The sequence below is a fragment of the Neoarius graeffei genome, chromosome 6, assembly GCF_027579695.1.
Source record: "Neoarius graeffei isolate fNeoGra1 chromosome 6, fNeoGra1.pri, whole genome shotgun sequence".
In the NCBI taxonomy this organism is placed as follows: Eukaryota; Metazoa; Chordata; class Actinopteri; order Siluriformes; family Ariidae; genus Neoarius; species Neoarius graeffei.
The window spans coordinates 31,358,905-31,382,994 of record NC_083574.1 but is presented as its reverse complement, the minus strand read 5'-3'; the positions used below and the strand labels follow the sequence as shown (position 1 = coordinate 31,382,994).

The 24,090-nt window shown below is 42.8% G+C and overlaps 1 protein-coding gene across 1 annotated transcript in view; it reads left to right on the top strand.

Moving 5' to 3' along the window:
- daw1 (dynein assembly factor with WDR repeat domains 1) overlaps positions 1 to 24,090 on the top strand; it is a 72,660-nt gene that overhangs the window by 21,252 nt on the left and 27,318 nt on the right. The window lies entirely within an intron of this gene.

Below are 24,090 nucleotides of genomic sequence, written 5' to 3'. Positions count from 1 at the left end.
CGCCAAATTTATAATCGAGCTTACTCTCTGAGTGCCGAAATAAACCTGACACAAAGGTTAAAAGCATAATATACAAAGTCTGAAGGCACTGGAAAAATATAAAAAACAAGAAAGTTACAATTTTTACTCTCTCTGGTAAGGAGTCAGCATACAGACAGGAAGTGACCCAGCTACTTTTTTTGGTGCAGTTGTAACAATCAGTGGCTCAGTACTCTCAAAACTGTTGGGATGGTTGTGGACTTTAGGAAATGACTTCCCCTCATCATAAGTGAAACAGTGGAAACCCAAGTAGAGTCATTCAAATTCATTGGGACCGCCGTCTCATAAAGCCTTTAATGGGAGACCAACACTGTCTGCATCACCAAGAAGGCCCAGCAGAGGATATTGTTCTTCTGACAGTTGAGAAAATTCAAGCCGTCAGAAACAGCTCTTCATGACAGGTGCAGTTCCATATGGCTGTCGTAGTCTGTCCTCACATCCTCATTGACTGTGCTAGTTTGGATGGTGCACTGCAAGGGAAAAGGCATCTGTCCAGCAGAAAAAATCATCAGCTGCAACCTGCCTGCTTTGCATGACCTCTACATCAACAAATGCGGAAAGAATGCGGTCAAGATTGTCACTCCCCAACACATCCTGACAACCCATCTTTCAGCTCCTACCTTCAGGGATGAGATATTGGAGTGTTAAAACAAGAATTTTAAGGTACCAAGATGGTTTCTTTCCCCAGGCTGTGGCCCTGTTCAGTGACAGAATATTAGGATCTCCCCTGCAATAACATATGCTGCAACTGGCAGACTGAGCAGTAATAGACTTGTGCCTAAACCTCCTGACAGGCTCAGATGTTTCAAGCATTTTTCTATTTTAATTTTGATCATTATGGCTTACAGTGTTAAAAAAAAAAAACCCTCAAAATATTACAACCCCGATTCCAAAAAAGTTGGGACAAAGTACAAATTGTAAATAAAAATGGAATGCAATGATGTGGAAGTTTCAAAATTCCATATTTTATTCAGAATAGAACATAGATGACATATCAAATGTTTGAGAAAATGTATCATTTAAAGAGAAAAATTAGGTGATTTTAAATTTCATGACAACACCACATCTCAAAAAAGTTGGGACAAGGCCATGTTTGCCACTGTGAGACATCCCCTTTTCTCTTTACAACAGTCTGTAAACGTCTGGGGACTGAGGAGACAAGTTGCTCAAGTTTAGGGATAGGAATGTTAACCCATTCTTGTCTAATGTAGGATTCTAGTTGCTCAACTGTCTTAGGTCTTTTTTGTCGTATGTTCCGTTTTATGATGCGCCAAATGTTTTCTATGGGTGAAAGATCTGGACTCCAGGCTGGCCAGTTCAGTACCCGGGCCCTTCTTCTACGCAGCCATGATACTGTAATTGATGCAGTATGTGGTTTGGCATTGTCATGTTGGAAAATGCAAGGTCTTCCCTGAAAGAGGCATCGTCTGGATGGGAGCATATGTTGCTCTAGAACCTGGATATACCTTTCAGCATTGATGGTGTCTTTCCAGATGTGTAAGCTGCCCATGCCATACGCACTAATGCAACCCCATACCATCAGAGATGCAGGCTTCTGAACTGAGCACGGATAACAACTTGGGTCGTCCTTCTCCTCTTTAGTCCGAATGACACGGCATGCCTGATTTCCATAAAGAACTTTTCAAATTTTGATTCGTCTGACCACAGAACAGTTTTCCACTTTGCCACAGTCCATTTTAAATGAGCCTTGGCCCAGAGAAGACGTCTGCGCTTCTGGATCATGTTTAGATACGGCTTCTTCTTTGAACTACAGAGTTTTAGCTGGCAACGGCGGATGGCACGGTGAATTGTGTTCACAGATAATGTTCTCTGGAAATATTCCTGAGCCCATTTTGTGATTTCCAATACAGAAGCATGCCTGCATGTGATGCAGTGCCGTCTAAGGGCCCGAAGATCACGGGCACCCAGTATGGTTTTCTGGCCCTGACCCTTACGCACAGAGATTCTTCCAGATTCTCTGAATCTTTTGATGATATTATGTACTGTAGATGATATGTTCAAACTCTTTGCAATTTTACACTTTTGAACTCCTTTCCACTATTTGCAGAATTAGGGGGATTGGTGATCCTCTTCCCAGCTTTACTTCTGAGAGCCGCTGCCACTCCAAGATGCTCTTTTTATACCCAGTCATGTTAATGACTTATTGCCAATTGATCTAATGAGTTGCAATTTGGTCTTCCAGCTGTTCCTTTTTTGGACCTTTAACTTTTCCAGCCTCTTATTGCCCCTGTCCCAACTTTTTTGAGATGTGTTGCTGTCATGAAATTTCAAATGAGCCAATATTTGGCATGAAATTTCAAAATGTCTCACTTTCGACATTTGATATGTTGTCTATGTTCTATTGTGAAAACAATATCAGTTTTTGAGATTTGTAAATTATTGCATTCCGTTTTTATTTACAGTTTGTACTTTGTCCCAACTTTTTTGGAATCGGGGTTGTAGAATATTTTATTTCGAGTTTGAGTAAAACAGTATAAATATGTGTATCTCTCAGTCTAGTTCAATACACACAATCACAGTCATGGGGAAGACTGCTGACTTGACAGTTATCCAAAAGACAATCATTGATACCCTCCACAAGGAGGGCAAGCCACAGAAGGTAATTGCTGAAAAGGCTGGCTGGAAAAGGTGTACAAGCAACAGGGATGACCGCAGCCTTGAGAGGATTGTCAAAAGTAAATTCAAGAACTTGGGAGAGCTTCACAAGGAGTGGACTGAGGCTGGTGTCAATAAATCATGCACAGACTTCTTCAGGAAAGGGGCTACAATTGTTGCATTCCTAATATCAAGTCACTCCTGAACCAGAGACAACGCCAGAAATGTCTTACTGGGGATAAGGAGAGAAAGAACTGGACTGTTCTCAGTGGTCCTAAGTTCTTTTTTTCAAATGACATGAAATTTTGCATTTCATTTGGAAATCAAGGTCCTAGAGTCTGGAGGAAGAGTGGAGAGGTACTGAATCCAAGGTGTTTGAAGTCCAGTATGAAGTTTCTGCAGTCAGTGATGATTTGGGGTGCCATGTCCTCTGCTGGTTTTCGTCTGTGTTTTATCAAGTCCAAAGTCAATGCAGCTGTCTACCAGGAGATTTTAGAGCACTTCATGCTTCCGTCTGCTGACGAGCTTTATGGAGATGCCAATTTCCTTTTCTAGCAGGACTTGGCACCTACCCACAGTGTCAAAACTACTCCCAAATGGTTTGTTGACCATGGTATTACTGTGCTTAATTGGCCAGCCAACTCACCTGACCAGAACACCATAGAGAATATATAGAGTATTGTCAAGAGGAAGATGAAAAACATTTGATCCAAAAATACAGATGAGTTGAAAGCTGCTATCAAAGCAACCTGGGCTTCATTAAGACCTCAGCAGTGCGACAGGCTGACCACCTCCATGCCACGCCACATTGATGCAGTCATTCATGGTAACAGAGCCCCAACCAAGTCTTGAGTGTATAAATGAACACACATTTCTGTATTGTAAATCCTTTTTTGATTGATCTTAGGAAATATTCTAATTTATGATACTGGATTTCTGATTTTCATGAGCCATAATCATAAAAAAAGGCTTGAAATTTTTCACTTTATATGCAATGAATATAGAATGTATGAAAGTTCACTGCATTTTACACTGAAAGCATTCACTGGATTTTGAGAAACAGAACATTTTTATTGTTATTTTTTACAAATTCAATGAATAAAAATGTATACAAAACGTCCAGCAAAATCATTTCCACTTAGAATGTAAATAAACCGGCAAAATGACAGTAGCAGTTTGTGAAAAATCTTATAATTCTTGAAAAATAAAAAAAAAAAGATACTGTAACAGTTCCTGATGTGGGTGGAGCGCAGAAGCACAGCAGGCGAGAGTTGATGTTTACACAAACACTTTATTGAGCTTTTCTTTCTTTCTTTCTTTCTTTCTTTCTTTCTTTCTTTCTTTCTTTCTTTCACCCACTCACCCACTCACTCACACATGCGTTGTGGTCGGGGAGAGAGGGCCTTTTCTCTGCTCTCTCTCCTTTTATGCTCCATCCCTGTAACAAACACACACACACACACACACACACACACACACACACACACACACACGCACATTAATTGACGGCAGGTGGAATGACTTAGCCACTTACCTTCCCCGACCCTGCCCTCCATTCACAGACTGATGCTTGGCCACACCCCCGCTGCCACATACCCCCTCCGCCCGACTCAGGCTGGGGAGCCATCCGGCCTGAAGCTGACTCCCCCCCCCCCCCCGATGGGACAGGAAGTCCGCCACCACCATCTGTGCCCCCGGCCTTGAACTTAAATGGCTGGAGGGCGAGATACCAACGGGTGATCCGCACATTGGCATCCTTCATGTGGTGGAGCCACTGGAGGGGTGCGTGGTCCGAACAGAGAGTGAAAGGGCGCCCCAGCAGGTAGTATCAGAGGGCGAGGACCGCCCACTTCATGGCAAGACACTCCTTCTCAATTGTGCTGTACTTGCTTTTGCGCATCGACAGTTTCTGGCTGATGTACAGCACGGGGCGCTTCTTGCCCTCCACCTCCTGGGACAAAACAGCCCCCAGCCCTCTGTCCGATGCATCAGTCTGCAAAATAAAGGGGAGAGAGAAGTCAGGGGAGTGTAAAAGTGCCCCCCCCCCCCCCCCACACACACACAGTGCAGCTTTTACCTCAGAGAAGGCCTGTTGGCACTGCTCCGTCCACTGGACCGGATCTGGAGCCCCTTTTTTCGTGAGATTGGTTAGTGGGCTGGTGATGTCCGAATAATTAGGTATAAACCTACGATAATAGCCAGCCAGCCCCAAGAACCGTCTCGCCTCCTTTTTGGTCTTGGGCCTTGGGCAGGCCGCAATCGCTGCAGTCTTGTTAATTTGGGGACGCACCTGCCCATGGCCCGAGTGGAACCCCAGATACCGTATTTCCACCCGCCCAATCGCACACTTTTTCGGGTTAGCTGTGAGTCCTGCTCGCCTCAGCAACTTTAGAACGGCCATCGGGTGTTCCAAGTGCCACGGCCAATCATGGCTGTAGATTATTATGTCGTCTAGGTAGGCGGCCACGTAGGCAGCCTGAGGGCGGAGGACCCTGTCCATAAGCTGCTGGAATGTAGCGGGCGCCCCAAACAACCCAAAAGGGAGCGTGACAAATTGGTGTAAACCAAACGGTGTGGAAAAGGCCGTTTTCTCTTGGGATAGAGGAGTCAAGGGGATCTGCCAGTATCCCTTTGTTAGATCCAGTGTCGAATAAAAGCGAGCAGCGCCTAACCGATCAAGCAACTCATCAATGTGAGGCATTGGGTATGCGTCAAATTTAGACACTGCGTTGACCTTTCTGTAGTCCACACAGAACCGGACCGACCCATCTGTCTTGGGTACCAGGACCACTGGGCTGCTCCAGTCACTGTGGGACTCTTTGATTATGCCCATTTCAAGCATGGCCTTGAGTTTGTCCTGAACCACTGTTTTCTTGTGTTTGGGCAAGCAGTAAGGGCGGGTATGCACTACTACCCCCGGGGGCATTTTGATGTGGTGTTCTATGAGGTGGGTACGACCAGGAAGGGGCAAGAACACGTCAGAAAATTCCTCTTGCAACTTGGCTACCTCCGTGAGTTGGGCCGGTGAGAGGTGGTCTCCACAAGGGACCGAAGTGGTCCGAGATGTTATCTTTTTCATCTCCGGCCCCAGCTCCACCTTCTCTGGGACTGCCAACGCCACAGGGACCCCCTCATTTCAACGTTTTAAAAGGTTGAGGTGGTAGATTTGCAGTGCTCTGCCCCATCCATTCACCTCACAGTCGATGTCCCCGACTCGCCATGTGACCTCGAAGGGCCCTTGCCACTTGGCAACTAATTTGGAGCTTGACGTGGGCAATAATCCTAGCACTTTGTCTCCCAGTGTGAACTCTCTAAGGCGTATGCCCCTGTCATACAGCCGGTTTTGACGTTCTTGTGCCTGTCGCAAATTCTCCTGGGTTAGGTGTGTGAGGGTGTGGAGTTTTGCGCGCAGGTCAAGAACGTACTGGATTTCGTTTTTACTAGGTGAAGGTCCGTCCTCCCAATTTTCCCATAGCACGTCCAGAATGCCACGTGGCTTACGCCCATATAATAATTCAAAGGGAGAAAACCCAGTGGAGGCTTGTGGGACCTCTTGTACTGTGAATAACAGGGGCTTGAGCCATTTATCCCAATTACGCGCATCTTCACTTATGAATTTCCAGATTATGTTCTTGAGTGTTTGGTTAAATCGCTCTACTAGGCCATCCGTTTGTGGGTGATAGACACTGGTGCAGATAGACTTAATCCCCAGTAACCCATACAGTTCGCGCGACATAAACGCAGTGCCTTGGTCTGTCAGGATTTCTTTTGGAATCCCCGACCCGTGAGATAAAGTGGAAGAGCACTTCCGCAATACTGCGTGCTGAGATATTGCGGAGAGGCGCTGTTTCCGGATATCATGTTTTATATTCCACCAGAACTAAAATAAACCGATATCCCCGTGCTGACCGATCTAATGGCCCAACGAGATCCATCCCAATTCGCTCAAATGGGGTCTTGATTAGAGGAAGAGGGCACAACGGCACTTTTGGAGTTGGCTGCAGGATTTACTAATTGGCATTCACGGCATGCCGCACACCACCGACGGACATCCCTATGAATCCCTGGCCAATAGAACTGGGCCATTATTCGGGATAGTGTTTTATCTTGCCCCAAGTGTCCAGCCATGGGATTAAAGTGAGCTGCATGGAGTACGAGTTCCCTACGGCTCTTTGGGATTAACAACTGGGTTATTCGTTCATTAGTTTGAGTGTCCTGCATCACTCGGTACAATCTATCTTTAATAATAGCAAAATAAGGGAAGGCCGGTGTCGCGCTTGGCTGAAGAGTTTGACCATCAATTACTCTCACCTGGTCAAACGCATGCCGCAGAGTCTCGTCTCGCGACTGCTCGAATGGGAAATCCCCAAGGGAATCCCTAAGAGAGGGAGGAGGAGTGGGCTGCTCCTCACTCTGACGTGGTGCTGATGTAGACGGCTCTGTGACAGCTTCTCCAGTCAATGCCACACCAGGATTTTCCCATGACCTTCTAGTGCAGGACCCACTACATGTTAGATATTCCATCAGTTTTTTAAACCCTGACCAATCAGTACCCAAAATCAACGAGTGGGTGAGATGAGGACTAACCACCACCTTTACTTTATGCATTTGGCCCCGGAATAGAATATGGACAGACACTAAGGGATAATTGTGAACGTCCCCGTGCGCACACAACACTTTCACCGCTTGTGCTCTCCCCAGTGCCTCACTTTGCACCAGGCGTTGGTGAATTGAGGTCTGATTACAACCGAATCCACCAAAGCGTGATATGTATCCCCTTGAATACTTACTGGTATGCGATACGTTCCGGCCCGATCGGGGGCGGCTTCTGGCACATCGGGGATCCGGATTAAAGTTCCCACCTCCCTTGCGGAGCTCTGACTCTGAAGATGCTCTGGTTCCCCGCCGCGCCAGCACACTGACCCAGGCTTTCCCTCTGCACTGGTGTTATGGGTGTCACTCACCTGATGGGGAGACAACACAGACATGGGAGAGGGAGATGGAAGGACACCACGGGTGCGATGGGTTGGCTGGGGAGGAGCCAGCTGCCGCCTCTGTGGCAGGGGAATGGGGTGAGGAGGGGGATGAGAGACAGGGGGAAAGAGAGAGAAGAGAAGCAAGGGGAGACGCCTCATCTGCCTGCCATCAGAGCCGCCTCCAGATGGTCCTCCGGCAGCTCGATGGCTCATTCCAGCGATGCCGGGCGATGGCACTGGACCCATTCCGCCATTCCTTCTGGAAGCTGAGAGATAAAATGTTCCAGTGCCACCAGATTGATGAGCTCGTCGGCATCGCGGTCTTCCACTCTCAGCCACTGCCGGCAGGCGCCCCGGAGTTGCTGGCCAAATGCCAACGGCCGGCCGACCTCCTCCAATGCCAGCGTCCGTCCGACCTCCTCCAATGCCAGCGTCCGGAAGCGCTGGCGATGTTGCTCCAGGGAGCGGCTGAGCCGCTGCAGGATGGCTTTCCTCAGGTCAGTATACACCAGTTGGCTGTCAGCAGGGAGCTGCGAGCTGCGCCTCGCCAGTCAGGAGCGGGAGGAGGCGCAGCGGCCATCCCCACGCCTCAGCTGCTTGCTTGAAGAGAGCGAGGAACACTTCCAGATCGTCCTGCAGTCCCATCTTCGTGAGGGTGCCGGCAGCGGCGGTCGACGCCCCTGCTGATGCGAGCAGGTGCTGGAACACCTGGTGATCTTCCTGCTGGGCACTGCTTTAACAGTTCCTGATGTGGGTGGAGCACAGAAGCACGGCTGGCGAGAGTTGATGTTTACACAAACACTTTATTGAGCTTTTCAGCTTTCTTTCTTTCTCTCTCTCTCTCTCTCTCTCTCTCTCTCTCATTCATTCATTCATTCATTCACACATGCGTTGTGGTCGGGGAGAGAGGGCCTTTTCTCTGCTCTCTCTCCCTTTCTCCTTTTATGCTCCATCCCTGTAAAACACACACACATTAATTGACGGCAGGTGGAATGACTTAGCCACTTACCTTCCCCGACCCTGCCCTCCATTCACAGACTGCTGCTTGGCCACGCCCCCGTTGCCACAGATATGTTCTTACCGACAGATACATTTATTCCATATTTTGTGGCTTTTTTTTGTATTTTTTGGGGTTTTGTTTTGAGTAGAGTTTTTATTTCATCCTTGGTTGGTTCAACAAAACACTCCGCCAATTTGTTTTTCTCTCCTCACAGTGTATGAGCTGATATCCTAGTAGTAGAGTAACCAATCAGAGTGCATGATTGCTCGTATTCTGTGTGTGTGTGTGTGTGTGTGTTATATAATATAAAAATTTGGGTCAGAAGTTTACATACAGTGACATGAATGTCATCTTAGATATGAATGTCGTGGCAATATTTGGGCTTTCAGTAATTTCTTTGAACTGTTCTATTTCTGTGGCAGAATGTACAGCATACATCTTTAATTAAAAAACAAACTTGAATTTGTTGCACAAGTTTTAATTTTCTTTGGGTTTTCTGAAATCAGCACAGGGTCAAAATTATACATACAGCACACCTAATATTTGGGTAAAATGTCTCTTCGCAAGAGTCACCTTGACCAAACATTTTTGTTTACCATGAACAAGCTTCTGGCAGAATTCTGATTGGATATTTCACGACTCTTCATGGTAGAATTGATAGAGTTCAATTAATTTTTTTTTCTTGGCATGGACTGGACTTGTAAGCACGGTCCATATATTTTCAATAGGGTTGAAGTCAGGACTTGTTTTAAGCTTAATGTTAGCCTGCTTCATCCTCCACAACCAGCTCTGATACGTGTTTGGGTTCATTGTCCTGTTGTAACTCCCAAGTCGTGTTCGTTTTTGATGGTTTATGCTGAAGAATTCTGAGGTAGTCCTCTTTCTTTATTATTCCATCCACTTTGTGCAATGAACCAGTTCCACTGGCAGCAAAACCTCCCCAGAGCATGATGATCCTACCACTAGTTGGTTCAGTGTCCCTCTGTACATGGTGGTTATTGTGGCCAAACAACTCAATCTTTGTCTCATCTGAACATATAGCTATCGTTCAGAAGGCTTTTTCTTTGTCCGTGTGGTCAGCTTCAAACTTTAGTTAAGCTTGAAGGTGTCAATTTTGGAGCAGGGGGTTATTTCTTGGATAGCAGCCTCTTAGTCCATGGTGATCTGAACTGTAGACAATGATCCATTAGCTTCCAGTTCATGGCAGGGCTGTGCCATGGTTGGTTCCCAGGTTGTTCCTGACCATCCAAACCAATTTCCTTTCAGCTGAGGGTGACAATTTGGGTTTTCTTGAAGCAAAGTGGCTTGGCAAAGTGACTACACCTCACAATAACTTGGATACAATTGTTTGAACTGATCTTGGAATTTGCAGTTGTTTAGAAATGGCTCCAAGAGACATTCCGGAGTTGTGTACATCTGCGATCCTCTTTCTCAGATCTGCACTGAGCTCCTTGGACTTTCCCATTTTACTGTGTGTTGGTCAATCCAATGAGTGCTGTCAACAAACTCTTTTTATGAAAGCACAGAGAAGCTACCAGCTGTAGTCAATCATTATCACTAACAGGATGTTAAGAGGCCTTAGCAAGATAAGAGATATTTCTAAAGTTTCAGCACTTCTGAATTAATAATCTAAGTGAGCGTATATAAATTTTTGACCCCATGTTGATTTCAGAAAACCAAAAGAAAATTAAAACTTGTGCACCAAATTCTCGTGGTTTTTTTTTTTTTAAGATGTATGCTGTAGAATCATTGTCACAGAAAAAGAACAGTTCAAAGAAATTACTGAAAACCCAAATATTGCCATGACATTCATATCCAAGATGACATTCAAGTAACTGTATGTAAACTTCTGATCACAACTCTGTGTGTGTGTGTGTGTGTGTGTGTGTGTGTGTGTGTGTGTGTGAGAGGTATACATATGAAGAGAGAGAGAAAGAGGATATTACATGGCTGCATGAAGATATGCTCGTTTATCTTCAAGTGTTGAACATATTCATAAGTGAGCAAAGCAAACGAGTGAAAATATTTTCAACACAAGAAAATAAACTTCATATTTTCACCCAACTGTGTAATGTTCTTTGTTATATGAACATATCCACAAAAAAAAAGTTTAATTTTTAACGGGGTGCTATTTTGACAACGCATGTTCAGTCAGTGGGAAAACATTGGGAGTGACATCACTGGAGTGAAATATCGGAAATTATTATACATACAGGACACTTTTTCAATGAAAAACATGTATTCTCTTCCCTTCTAGTGGGTTTCATTAATTTTGGTTTGATACTGCGCAATATTGTTAGGATATCACTTATCCTATGTGTATCATGTCATTCTACCTCATGGAGAATGAGTGTTGAATATGGTTAACGATATTGCATGGTTGTGAAGACAACATAACGTCACACATTGGAGCTGATGTGAATAGTCAATGAGAGAATTTTCTGCTGCGCATGCACAGAAGCATTTCTTTGATCGCCGAGTAAGAGAAAGATGTGTTGAACACCCGAAAGGCTACTAAAACTTCAGTAGATATTCTTCATGCATATTTACAAGAGAAAAACATACTAACAGACATAAAAAAACTGGAAAAGAATGTGTGTGCATAATAATAAAAATATTGGCTAGCTTTTTCCTGGTATATCGGATATAATCCATTCAGCTAGCATGATATTGAACTTGTCTTCGACTTGCTCAATATCATGCTAGCTGAATGGAATATATCTGATATACCACTCACTGCCAGCCAGTATTATTTAAATATGCCACTCAGATCTGGAATGTGTTTCGGATGAAAAATGTGAGTTTTTCAATACGGGAAAATAAACTTCATATCTTCAAGCCAACATTTGATTTTCTTTTTATTATGTGGACACATTCACAAACAAGTACCCAAATTTATCAAAACAATTCAGTGAATTCCTCACAAGTGACGCATAGAGAAATATGTCACAGTTTTGGATCTCCATGTCCAGGATGTAGCTTGTATGAAAAATGCGAGTGGTGTATTTTCCAGTAAAACACTTGTGTCCATATACAGTGGTGCATGAAAGTTTGTGAACCCTTTAGAATTTTCTATATTTCTGCATAAATATGACCTAAAACAAAATCAGATTTTCACACAAGTCCTAAAAGTAGATAAAGAGAATCCAGTTAAACAAATGAGACAAAAATATTATACTTGGCCATTTATTTATTGAGGAAAATGATCCAATATTATACATCTGTGAGTGGCAAAAGTATGTTAACATCTAGGATTAGCAGTTAATTTGAAGGTAAATTTGAGTCAGGTATTTTCAATCAATGGGATGACAATCAGGTGTGAGTGGGCACCTTGTTTTATTTAAAGAACAGGGATCTATCAAAGTCTGATCTTCACAACACGTTTGTGGAAGTGCATCATGGCACGGAATAAAGGAGATTTCTGAGGACCTCAGAAAAAGCATTGTTGATGCTTATCAGGCTGGAAAAGGTTACAAAACCATCTCTGAAGAGTTTGGACTCCACCAATCCACAGTCAGACAGATTGTGAACAAATGGAGGAAATTCAAGACCATTGTTACCATCCCCAGGAGTGGTCACCCAACAAAGATCACTCCAAGAGCAAGGCGTGCAATAGTCGGTGAGGTCACAAAGGACCCCAGGGTAACTTCTAAGCAACTGAAGGCCTCCCTCACATTGGCTAATGTTCATGAGTCCACCATCAGGAGAACACTGAACAACAAATGGTGTGCATGGCAGGGTTGCAAGGAGAAAGCCACTGCTCTCCAAAAAGAACATTGCTGCTCGTCTGCAGTTTGCTAAAGATCAAGTGGACAAGCCAGAAGGCTATTGGAAAAATGTTTTGTGGATGGATGAGACCAAAATAGAACTTTTTGGTTTAAATGAGAAGCATTATGTTTGGAGAAAGGAAAACACTGCATTCCGGCAAAAGAACCTTATCCCATCTGTGAAACATGGTGGTTGTAGTATCATGGTTTGGGCCTGTTTTGCTGCATCTGGGCCAGGATGGCTTGCTATCATTAATGGAACAATGAATTCTGAATTATACCAGTGAACTCTAAAGGAAAATGTCAGGACATCTGTCCATGAACTTAATCTCAAGAGAAGGTGGGCCATGCAGCAAGACAGCAAGACAACAACCCTAAGCACACAAGTCATTCTACCAGAGATTGGTTAAAGAAGAATAAAGTTAATGTTTTGGAATGGCCAAGTCAAAGTCCTGACCTTAATCCAATCAAAATGTTGTGGAAGGACCTGAAGCGAACAGTTCAAGTGAGGAAACCCACCAACATCCCAGGGTTGAAACTGTTCTGTACGGAGGAATGGGCTAAAATTCCTCCAAGCCAGTGTGCAGGACTGATCAACAGCTACCAGAAATGTTTAGTTGCAGTTATTGCTGCACAAGGGGGTCACACCAGATACTGAAAGCAAAGGTTCACATACTTTTGCCACTCACAGATATGTAATATTGTATCATGTTCCTCAATAAATAAATGACCAAGTATAATATTTTTGTCTCATTTGTTGAACTGGGTTCTATTTATCTACTTTTAGGACTTGTGTGAAAATCTGATGATGTTTTAGGTCATATTTATGCAGAAATGTAGAAAATTCTAAAGGGTTTGCAAACTTTCAAGCACCACTGTATATCAAGAGTCTAGATCTGTTGGTCCTAACTTTTGATTGAATTTGTTTAGTCCTCAACATCTAGGTCTACTTCCGTTCTGGCAAACAGAGATGCTAGGTTCTGTGAGCCCCTTGCTACTTTTACCAATTCTTTTTTTTTTCTTTTGCATGTTTGTAGGCATTGCTGCTTTTCAAACGTACCTTGCTTCACTGACTCATCATTGTAATAAGACAAAATGGTCACCAGAGCATGTCTATGACCCCATGCTAATAGCATAGGTGCAAGTTTTCCGGCATGTGCCGGAAGCTCTGTTTTTTTTTGGTTCTGAAAAGTCATTTTTCCAAATCGTGTAAATCCGTTAAGATTTTTTTTTTGGGGGGGGGGGGGTAATAGGGGTGGTCCTCTCACTGTCTCACTCTCATAGGGCCAATGATTTTCCACGACCGCGGAAAACGGATGGAAATTACGGAATTTTTATAGTGAAACATTGCTCGCATGTCAAAGTGTAACTGCCGCAGAAGGCTTCTGCGTAACTGCCGCTAACGCCCAAGCAGACATGCCTTTCCGGTCAAGGCAGCTTTGTCGGTGATTGTGATTGGCTTGTGGCACACCTAGCCAGCCAATGAGCTGCTTGTTTACAGATTCGCTCCCTGCGTCGCAACCAGAATGGCGACCGCTTAAAAGAAACGAATGCTCTGGTGGCCAAGGACACCATATGGTTGCCAAGGGCGAGTGTGGACGTTGAGCGCTCCTTTTCCATGTATAAACATCTTTTACATGACAGAAGATTCAGTCTCACGGAGACCAACACTAAACAACTTATGATGCTCTATCATAATGGCGATATCGAGCAGCGTTTCTAGGTACTCTGAGAGCGCGCAATGATTGATCTGCAAGGAATATTCAGGACTGTCATTACAATCAAAGTTAAACTATTCTAGTCTGTTTGAGAGTGTGTTCTGTGTTTTGTTAGGAAACATTGTTTCATGAGTTTGTGGTGTACTAAAAAAGATGGCTATAGAGTAATATTTTTAGTCAGTTATGAGTATTGTCATTACAGGCTCAGTAAGTATTACTGAATATTAATTTATCAGTACTCTCAATATTATATTGAGATTATATCTGTTATTATATTGCATATATTATATATGAGATGGGTTTTTAGTTAACGGTGATCCTAGTTTCTTGATTTATCTGTTATCAGTATGTCAAGTAAAATATTTTGAGTTGTCTCAATCTGTGATCCCACTTTAATTTTTTTTATTAATGCAATTTATCAGCTTCCTGTCAGTGTAATTGTTTTATTATATATTTTTTTTCATGAATGACTTCATCATGCAAAGGACCATTTGTGTCTAGAGATGCAATACTTTGAAACCCAAGTAAAATTATGTCAGCCAGAATTACTAAATTGGAGCCAAACAGAACAATTTTGAACTGAAATTGTGAAACGGAATTGAAACGGAATTTTTCATTGTCCGAAACGGAAAAAGGCAGATTTTGAAAAGGAAAATCATTGGCTCTACTCTCAGTGTATTACTGGGTTACAGCGGTACAGTCTCTGCACGAGACAAATCTTTTCATCTCGTCTTCGCCACAAACCTCATTCAATTTATACACCGCTCACCGACGAGCGGTCCTGACTAGCCCGTTGTTTCACGGTGTTATACATGTGTGATATCGTGTTTCATGCACGTAGCACGTTGTTCGACCAAATCAACACAGCTATTGTAAAAAAGGTATCACAGCAAAAGCATATTAAAAATGGTTGTTTCAACATTTAAATTAGTAGTTGCTAGATGTTTTGAAATATCAAGCCTTGTACTTGAAAAATGATTTCAGATGAATTGATAATGTATTAATTTGATGTGAATATGCAAATCATATAACTATTAAAATTATAAATGTTTGCATGAGATTGCATGAGAGACAACTATTTTAACTTGTAATTTAATTTTTTTTCGAGCCCTAAGGGGGGCTCACCTCCCTTTGTAACCCCCCCGCATGGCTGTGCACACCTTGTCAGACTTTTCAGGTTTTTGAAAATTTTATACTTGCACCCATGTAATAGTGTGTTGTGATTGGTCAACATGTGTTACCTTCATTGAAAGTTGGCAACACTCATTAGGGCACACTTTCTGTGGTGGAACATATGTGCCGAGTGCTTGGTAAATTCTGCAAAATTATGAGCTGGTATTTGAGGATAGGATGCATGTTGTGGAGGGCAAGGCACATATTCTAGAAGGCAGGGTGCGCCACCCTGGTAGCTGGAACAAACACACACACTCTGTGCGTGCGAGAGAGAGAAACAGAGACCAAGAGTACCAGTCAAAAGTTTGGGAACACATTCTTATTCCATGTTTTTTCTTTATTTTTCTTAATTAAAAGACATTTCAAAAAGTAATGATGGACTGTCATTTACAACCCCGATTCCAAAAAAGTTGGGACAAAGTACAAATTGTAAATAAAAACAGAATCCAATGATGTGGAAGTTTCAAAATTCCATATTTTATTCAGAATAGAACATAGATGACATATCAAATGTTTAAACTTAGAAAATGTATCATTTAAAGAGAAAAATTAGGTGATTTTTAAATTTCATGACAACACATCTCAAAAAAGTTGGGACAAGGCCATGTTTACCACTGTGAGACATCCCCTTTTCTCTTTACAACAGTCTGTAAACATCTGGGGACTGAGGAGACAAGTTGCTCAAGTTTAGGGATAGGAATATTAACCCATTCTTGTCTAATGTAGGATTCTAGTTGCTCAACTGTCTTAGGTCTTTTTTGTCGTATCTTCCGTTTTATGATGCGCCAAATGTTTTCTATGGGTGAAAGATCTGGACCCCAGGCTGGCCAGTTCAGTACCCGGACCCTTCTTCTACGCAGCCATGATGCTGTAATTGATGCAGTATGTGGTTTGGCATTGTCTCATCTCATCTCATTATCTCTAGCTGCTTTATCCTGTTCTACAGGGTCTCAGGCAAGCTGGAGCCTATCCCAGCTGACTACGGGCGAAAGGCGGGGTACACCCTGGACAAGTCGCCAGGTCATCACAGGGCTGACACATAGACACAGACAACCATTCACACTCACATTCACACCTACGGTCAATTTAGAGCCACCAGTTAACCTAACCTGCATGTCTTTGGACTGTGGGGGAAACCGGAGCACCCGGAGGAAACCCACGCGGACACGGGGAGAACATGCAAACTCTGCACAGAAAGGCCCTCGCCGGCCCCGGGGCTCGAACCCAGGACCTTCTTGCTGTGAGGCGACAGCGCTAACCACTACACCACCGTGCCGCCCCGGTTTGGCATTGTCATTTTGGAAAATGCAAGGTCTTCCTTGAAAGAGACATCATCTGGATGGGAGCATATGTTGCTCTAGAACCTGGATATACCTTTCAGCATTGATGGTGTCTTTCCAGATGTGTAAGCTGCCCATGCCACACACACTAATGCAACCCCATACCATCAGAGATGCAGGCTTCTGAACTGAGCGCTGATAACTTGGGTTGTCCTTCTCCTCTTTAGTCCGAATGACACGGCGTCCCTGATTTCCATAAAGAACTTCAAATTTTGATTCGTCTGACCACAGAACAGTTTTCCGCTTTGCCACAGTCCATTTTAAATGAGCCTTGGCCCAGAGAAGACGTCTGCGCTTCTGGATCATGTTTAGATACGGCTTCTTCTTTGAACTACAGAGTTTTAGCTAGCAACGACGGATGGCACGGTGAATTGTGTTCGCAGATAATGCTCTCTGGAAATATTCCTGAGCCCATTTTGTGATTTCCAATACAGAAGCATGCCTGTATGTGATGCAATGCCGTCTAAGGGCCCGAAGATCACGGGCACCCAGTATGGTTTTCTGGCCTTGACCCTTACGCACAGAGATTCTTCCAGATTCTCTGAATCTTTTGATGATGATATGCACTGTAGATGATGATATGTTCAAACTCTTTGCAATTTTACACTCTCAAACTCCTTTCTGATATTGCTCCACTATTTGTCGGCACAGAATTAGGGGGATTGGTGATCCTCTTCCCATCTTTACTTCTGAGAGCCCCTGCCACTCCAAGATGCTCTTTTTATACACAGTCATGTTAATGACCTATTGCCAATTGACCTAATGAGTTGCAATTTGGTCCTCTAGCTGTTTCTTTTTTGGACCTTTAACTTTTTCAGCCTCTTATTGCCCCTGTCCCAACTTTTTTGAGATATGTTGCTGTCATGAAATTTCAAATGAGCCAATATTTGGCATGAAATTTCAAAATGTCTCACTTTCGACATTTGATATGTTGTCTATGTTCTATTGTGAAAACAATATCAGTTTTTGAGATTTGTAAATTATTGCATTCCGTTTTTATTTACAATTTGTACTTTGTCCCAACTTTTTTGGAATCAAGGTTGTACTTAGTTGAGCGGTTCTTGAACATACTAGAGTTGTGAAATAGGAAAATTTACTGTATTTTTCTGATTTACTATTTACTGTTTGATCTCAAATGCATTACTAAGGCAAGAAATTCCCCTTATTAATTTTGACAAGGCACACACATTAATTGAAAAGCATTCCAGCTGATTACCTCATGAAGCTGGTTAAGATACTGGCAATCGTGTGGAAAGTGTCATCAAGGTAAATGGTGGCTACGTTGAAGAATCTAAAATATGAAACATATATCCAGTATATATAATTTTTTGTTTATCGCTTTTTTGTTTACCGCATAATTCCATATATATTCCATGTTATTTCATAGTTTTGATGTCTTCTGTATTGTTCTAAAATGTATAAAATAGTCAAACTACATAAAAACCTATGGATGAGTAGGTCTCTCTCGTGTGTGTGTGTGTGTGTGTGTGTGTGTGTGTGTGTGTGTGTGTGTGTGTGTGTGTGTGAATTTGAATATGTAAATACAAATGTACTTATGTACATTTTTGTATTCCTTCATACTTAGTGTCTTGCAAAAGTATTCATCCCCCTTTGTGTTTGTCCTGTTTTGTCGCATTACAAGTTGGAATTAAAATGGATTTTTGGGGGGTTGGCACCATTTGATTTACACAACATGCCTACAACTTTAAAAGTGAAAATCGTTGTTTTATTGTGACACAAACAATAATTAAGATGAAAAAAAAAAATCTGGAGTGCGCATAGGTATTCACTCCCCCCCAAAGTCAGTACTTTGTAGAGCGAACTTTTGCTGCAATTACAGCTGCAGATCTCTTGGGATATGTCTCTCTTAGCTTAGCACATCTAGCCACTGGGATTTTTGCCCATTCCTCAAGGCAAAACTGCTCCAGCTCCTTCAAGTTAGATGGGTTGCGTTGGTGTACAGCAATCTTCAATTTATGCCACAGATTCTCAATTGGATTAAGGTCTGGGCTTTGACTACACCATTCCAAGACATTTAAATGTTTCCCTTTAAACCACTCCAGTGTAGCTTTAGCAGTATGTTTAGGGTCATTGTCCTGCTGGAACGTGAACCTTCATCCCAGTCTCAAACCTATGGCTGACTCGAACAGGTTTTCCTCAAGAATTGCCCTGTATTTAGTGCCAACCATCTTTCCTTCAGTCTTGACTAGTTTTCCTGTCCCTGCAGATGAAAAGCATCCCTGCATCACTGCATCACTGCAGGAATGGTCTTCTCAGGGTAATGGGAAGTGTTGGGTTTGCGCCACACATGGCGTTTCCCATGATGGCCAAAAAGATCAATTTTAGTCTCATTTGACCAGAGAATCATCTTTCATGTGTTTGGGGAGTCTGCCACATTCTGTTGGGCAAACTCTAAACGTGTTTTCTGAAGCAATGGCTTTTTTCTGGCCACTCTTCCATAAAGCCCCACTCTGTGGAGTGTATGGCTTAAAGTGGTTCAATGGACAGATCCTCCCATCTCCGCTGTGGATCTTTGCAGCTCCTCCTCAGTGTTACCTTTGGTGTCTTTTGTCTGTGAAGATTCTCAGTCATCCAGGTCATAGTAAACTGTGGGTGGTAGAAATGGGCAACTGGACTTGCTTGAAGATTCTTGAAAACGTTTCACCTCTCGTCCAAAAGGCTTCCTCAGTTCTGTCTGACTAATAGGGAGTGATTCTCCCTATTAGTCAGACAGAACTGAGGAAGCCTTTTGGACAAGAGGTGAAACGTTTTCAAGAATCTTCAAGCAAGTCCAGTTGCCCATTTCTACCACCCACAGTTTACTTTGGTGTCTTTGTTGCATCTCTGATCAATGCCCTCTTTGCCTGGTCTGTGAGTTTTGGTGGGCGGCCTTCTCTTGTCAGGTTTGTAGTGGTGCCATATTCTTTCCATTTTGCTATAATGGATTTAATGGTACTCTGTGGGATATTAAAAGTTTGGGTTACTTTTTTTATAACCCAACCCTGATCCATTCTTCTTCCCAACTTTGTCACTGACCTGTTTGGAATGCTCCTTGGTTTTCATGTTGCTTGCTTAGTAATGTTGCAGAGTCAGGGTCCTTCCAGAACAGGTTGATTTATACAGACATCATGTAACAGATCACGTGACCCTTTGATTGCACACAGGTGGATCTTAATCAACTAATTAGCTAACTTATAAAGTGAATTGGTTGGACCAGCTCTTATTTAGGGGTTTCATACGAAAGGGGGTGAGTACTTATGCACACTCCAGATTTCTGTTTTTATGCCTCCGCCCCCATAAGGTGCAGGAGGCATTATGTTTTTGGGTTGTCCGTCTGTCCGTGCGTCCATCCGTGCGTGCGTCCGTCCTGAAACCTTGTGAATACGATATCTCAAAGGCGAATGAAAGGAATTGTACCAAACTTTCACCATTTGTGCATTTGGGGACAAAGATAAACTGATTAGATTTTGAGATCAAAAGGTCTAAGGTCAAGGTCACTGTGAGGTCAAATGTCTGTCCAAAAACCTTGTGAACACAATATCTCCAAGGCAAATGAAAGGAATTTCACCAAACTTTCACCATTTGTGCATTTGGGGACAAAGATAAACTGATTAGATTTTGAGATCAAAAGGTCTAAGGTCAAAGTCACTGTGAGGTCAAATGTCTGTCCGAAAACCTTGTGAATACAATATCTCCAAGGCTGATCCAAGTAATTTCGCCAGGTCAAGATTACTGTGAGGTCAAATGTCCATCCCCAGATCACAACTTAATAAGGCATGTAGTCTACTGGGCAGAGGCATCCCCATCGACGCCGTTGGCATAGAGTTCTATCTAGTTTCATCTTAATTATTGTTTGTTTCATAATAAAACAACAATGTGCACCTTTAAAGTTGTAGGCATGTTTTGTAAATCAAATGGTGCTAACTCCCCAAAAATCTGTTTTGATTCTAGCTTGTAATGTGACAAAACAGGACAAACACAAAGGGGGATGGATACTTTTGCAAGACACTATATGTTGACCTCTATTTATTGTTTATTGTCTCTTTGTATTCATCTTGGAGTAAATGTCAAATCAAATTCCTTGCCAGTGTCACCTTATTTGTCAAATTAATTAAATGGATTCTCTCCATTTTTACACACTGTCTCGTCACAAAAATATGTTTTACATTTTTTACTCATCTTTCCCAAGGGTACTAATTTACTAAGGGTACTTTAGCTGACTGTAAATGAGCAAGTTATAATAGACCTTACTGAGAGTATTACAGTGCCCACCATGATTATTGGCACTTCTTGTAATGATGAGTAAAAAAGGTTAGAATAACTCAATATTTTAGTGAAGTAGCAGCTTCTTGTTAGGACTGGGACTGTTTTGGCCTCTAGATGCCGCTGTTATTTCCTTTTCTTGTCATGTTTGTTTTGGCCTCTAGAGGCCGCCACTGTTCCTGTGTTTGTGTTGATTGCCTGTTTGTCTTCATTATCGTCACCTGTGTTCAATTTATTTTGTGTATTTATTCTCCCTCTGTTTGGTCCCTAGTCACGGAGTCTTTATGCTATGCTGTTAGTGCTAGTTCCCTCTGTCCCATGTACCTTGCCTGTGTCTTAGCTTTCTTGGTTTTTGTTGCTTTCTTTTGGACTTTGTGGATTTTTGTTTTGACCTTTGGATCTTCTGAGCGTTTGAGTTTTTGCCTCTTCTCTTCTGAGTTGGATTTTGGACATTGAACCTTGGGATATTTTTGTTTTTGTATATCTTCTGAGCTTTTGGATTATTCTTTTTGTTTTTCCCTTGGATTGTATATACTGTAAGCTGTTTTTGATACTCTACTTTTGCCTCTCGCCTCTGCACTTGAGTCATCCCCCTGGTGGCCTAGTGGGGGTTTGCTGGATTATCACACCAGCGAACCGGGTTTGAATCTCAGCAAAACCTTATTCTCTCTCTCACACACACACACAAAGAGAAATCTAACCTTTAATTGAAATAAATTTATTCAGAGAAAACAAAGCTCTCATTAAGAAATAATTACTTAAAAAAAAAAAACACGTCCCACTATTATTGGCACCCCTGGTAAGTATAGTGAACACAATGTAACTGAAGCATGTTTCCCATTTAAATTGTACATTTTTGAGTTGATTTGGAATGTGTAGCAAATTTCAAGCTGTAATCCATGACTCCGTAATTAACTGGGATACAAATATGAGGTGACGCAGAGGCCAAATTCCCTTAATCATCCATCAACACTAGAAAAATAAGAGAACGCACAAACCAAATGAGGGAGAAGTGTGCTGACCATACTTCAGGGAATGGTTCTAAAATGTAGCTACTCATAATTATTTCTTGATGAGGGATTTGTTTTTCTCTGAATAAATTTATTTCAATTCAAGGTTGAGTTTTCTCATTTTTCAGTGTGAAATAAAGCTACTTCACCAAAAGGTGGATTTTTCCCCCGCCCCTTTTTACTAATCTTTAAACGGGGTACGAATAATCATGGAGAGCAATGTACCTTATTGGAAGGACTAAAGCTATTGGTCTTAAGTACATACAGACTTTAATGAACCTAAAAAGGGATATTTATTATACATGAGTAATAACTTTGTCATTGCATAATTTATATTGCACGTTCTTTAGAACACTTCACAGTCATAAACACAAAATACTCCATGTAAAACTTCATGCATCACTTTTAACAAAAATGGACAATTTGAGTTAACTGTTTTACCTATAACCTCTGGATGGCAGCAGAGAGTCAGTTATGTAAAAAAAAATGTGATTAAGCAAGGCCATGTGAATAAAAACATACTTGTCTTGACTTTATGAAATGACAAGTGTCCCTGGGTCATCAAGGTCAGATCAAGGTTTGATCAGCTAATCATAAACCTTGTCATGTGACATTACCACTAGCCTTTCATTGAACAACTTCAGGTCAGCACATGGATTAGCACAAATGGCTGGATTTATATATTATAATACTTTAGCAACAGCTAAACGAGCCATTACCTATAAAGCAGCAAGGCACTCATGTTAACCATCTAATTAGATAATTTAGCTAACCTTAATGTTATCTCATTAGCAGTAAATATCTGGCAAATTTGTTAGCCACTGAGCTAAAGTGTGATAGACCATTATATTGTATATGTGGCAGCTGGAGCATGGTTGAGCATCAGCTGTGGCCGATGAGAAGTCAGGTAGAACTGACAGGTAACACATCATGAGTTTCACTTGTGCTTGATTACTGGCAGTGTATTTATTTGTGCCTTTTGGTGTTCTTTCAGAATAAGCCAGTAACCAGAGAGAGAGAGCTATCCAATGCCGTGTGTGTGTGTCTCTTTGTGCTTGTGTGTATACATAGGACAGATGAAGTCACTAAAAAGTGAAAGTAAAGAAAAATAAAACACACTTTGAGTTGTCAAGTGTGTCTCCAATCTCCTCATTTCCCAAGGGCCTTGTATTGCAACACTGGTACCAAAACCTGAGAAATTGAGGAAGAAACGCCATCATGGAGTCCACCCCAGTCACCAAGATCCTCCAGACCCTTGTGAGCAGACACCAAACCCAATGTCAGGCCTTCGTTATGCTGTGTGCTGAGCAGGAGCAGCGCTTCCATGTCCTGCTCCAGGCCCAGGTGATCCGGAGCTGAATCCAGCTTGGGAATAGTCAAGGAGCTCACAGCGGGTGGTCCGCCTTTTACCATTCCTGACAGGGAACGCCCAGTGTGCAGCTCAGCATATCCCAGCCACCCACCTGTTGGAGTATCTGGACCTGAAGCAGCCTATTGTGTAGTGGGTCAGCTGCACCCTGGAATAATATTTCCAGTGCTTCCACACACTGGCATCCACTGAGGATGGTTGCCTGTTTGCCTTTGCCAAACAGCTCTGAGATGGCTACTAATGGTGGCTGCTGACAGAAGAGCGCAACACCAATGACATCCTCAACTGAGTGGTGCTATAACAGTTTGTCATTTTGTTGCTTGAAAGAACTTCATCCTGGGTTCAGTTCCACTGTGTGCCATTGCTGGAGGAGGTGGTCTAGCTGGCAAAAGACCATCTGGCAGCTCCCGCCCCTTCTCTCTCTTCCATCCCACCCCTCCCCTCCCCCTGCACTATGAAAACAAGAGCCAATTCTCCTGAAGCCCGCTCCCTGAACCTGTGCCCCTCCTCATTTTCACTCATCCCCCTGTGCCTTCATGTCATCATTACCACTTACCCCCCTCTCTCTCCACAGGTGGAACAATCCATGCTCATCAAGGCTGGGGAAAAGCCCAGGCAGGTCTGAGGGGGTAGTGGGAAAACTGGCCATTTCTGGGATCAGAATCCTCTTTAGGAGGTGGGGGTTCTGACCCTCGTTCCTGACATTTCTCAGGCCTCCCCTGATTAAGGAGGGCATACCAAGTGCAGTGAGTTTTCAAGGGGGTACACATCAGGCCTTGGTGGACTCGGGTGGTAATCAGACCACAGTTAATCAAAGCC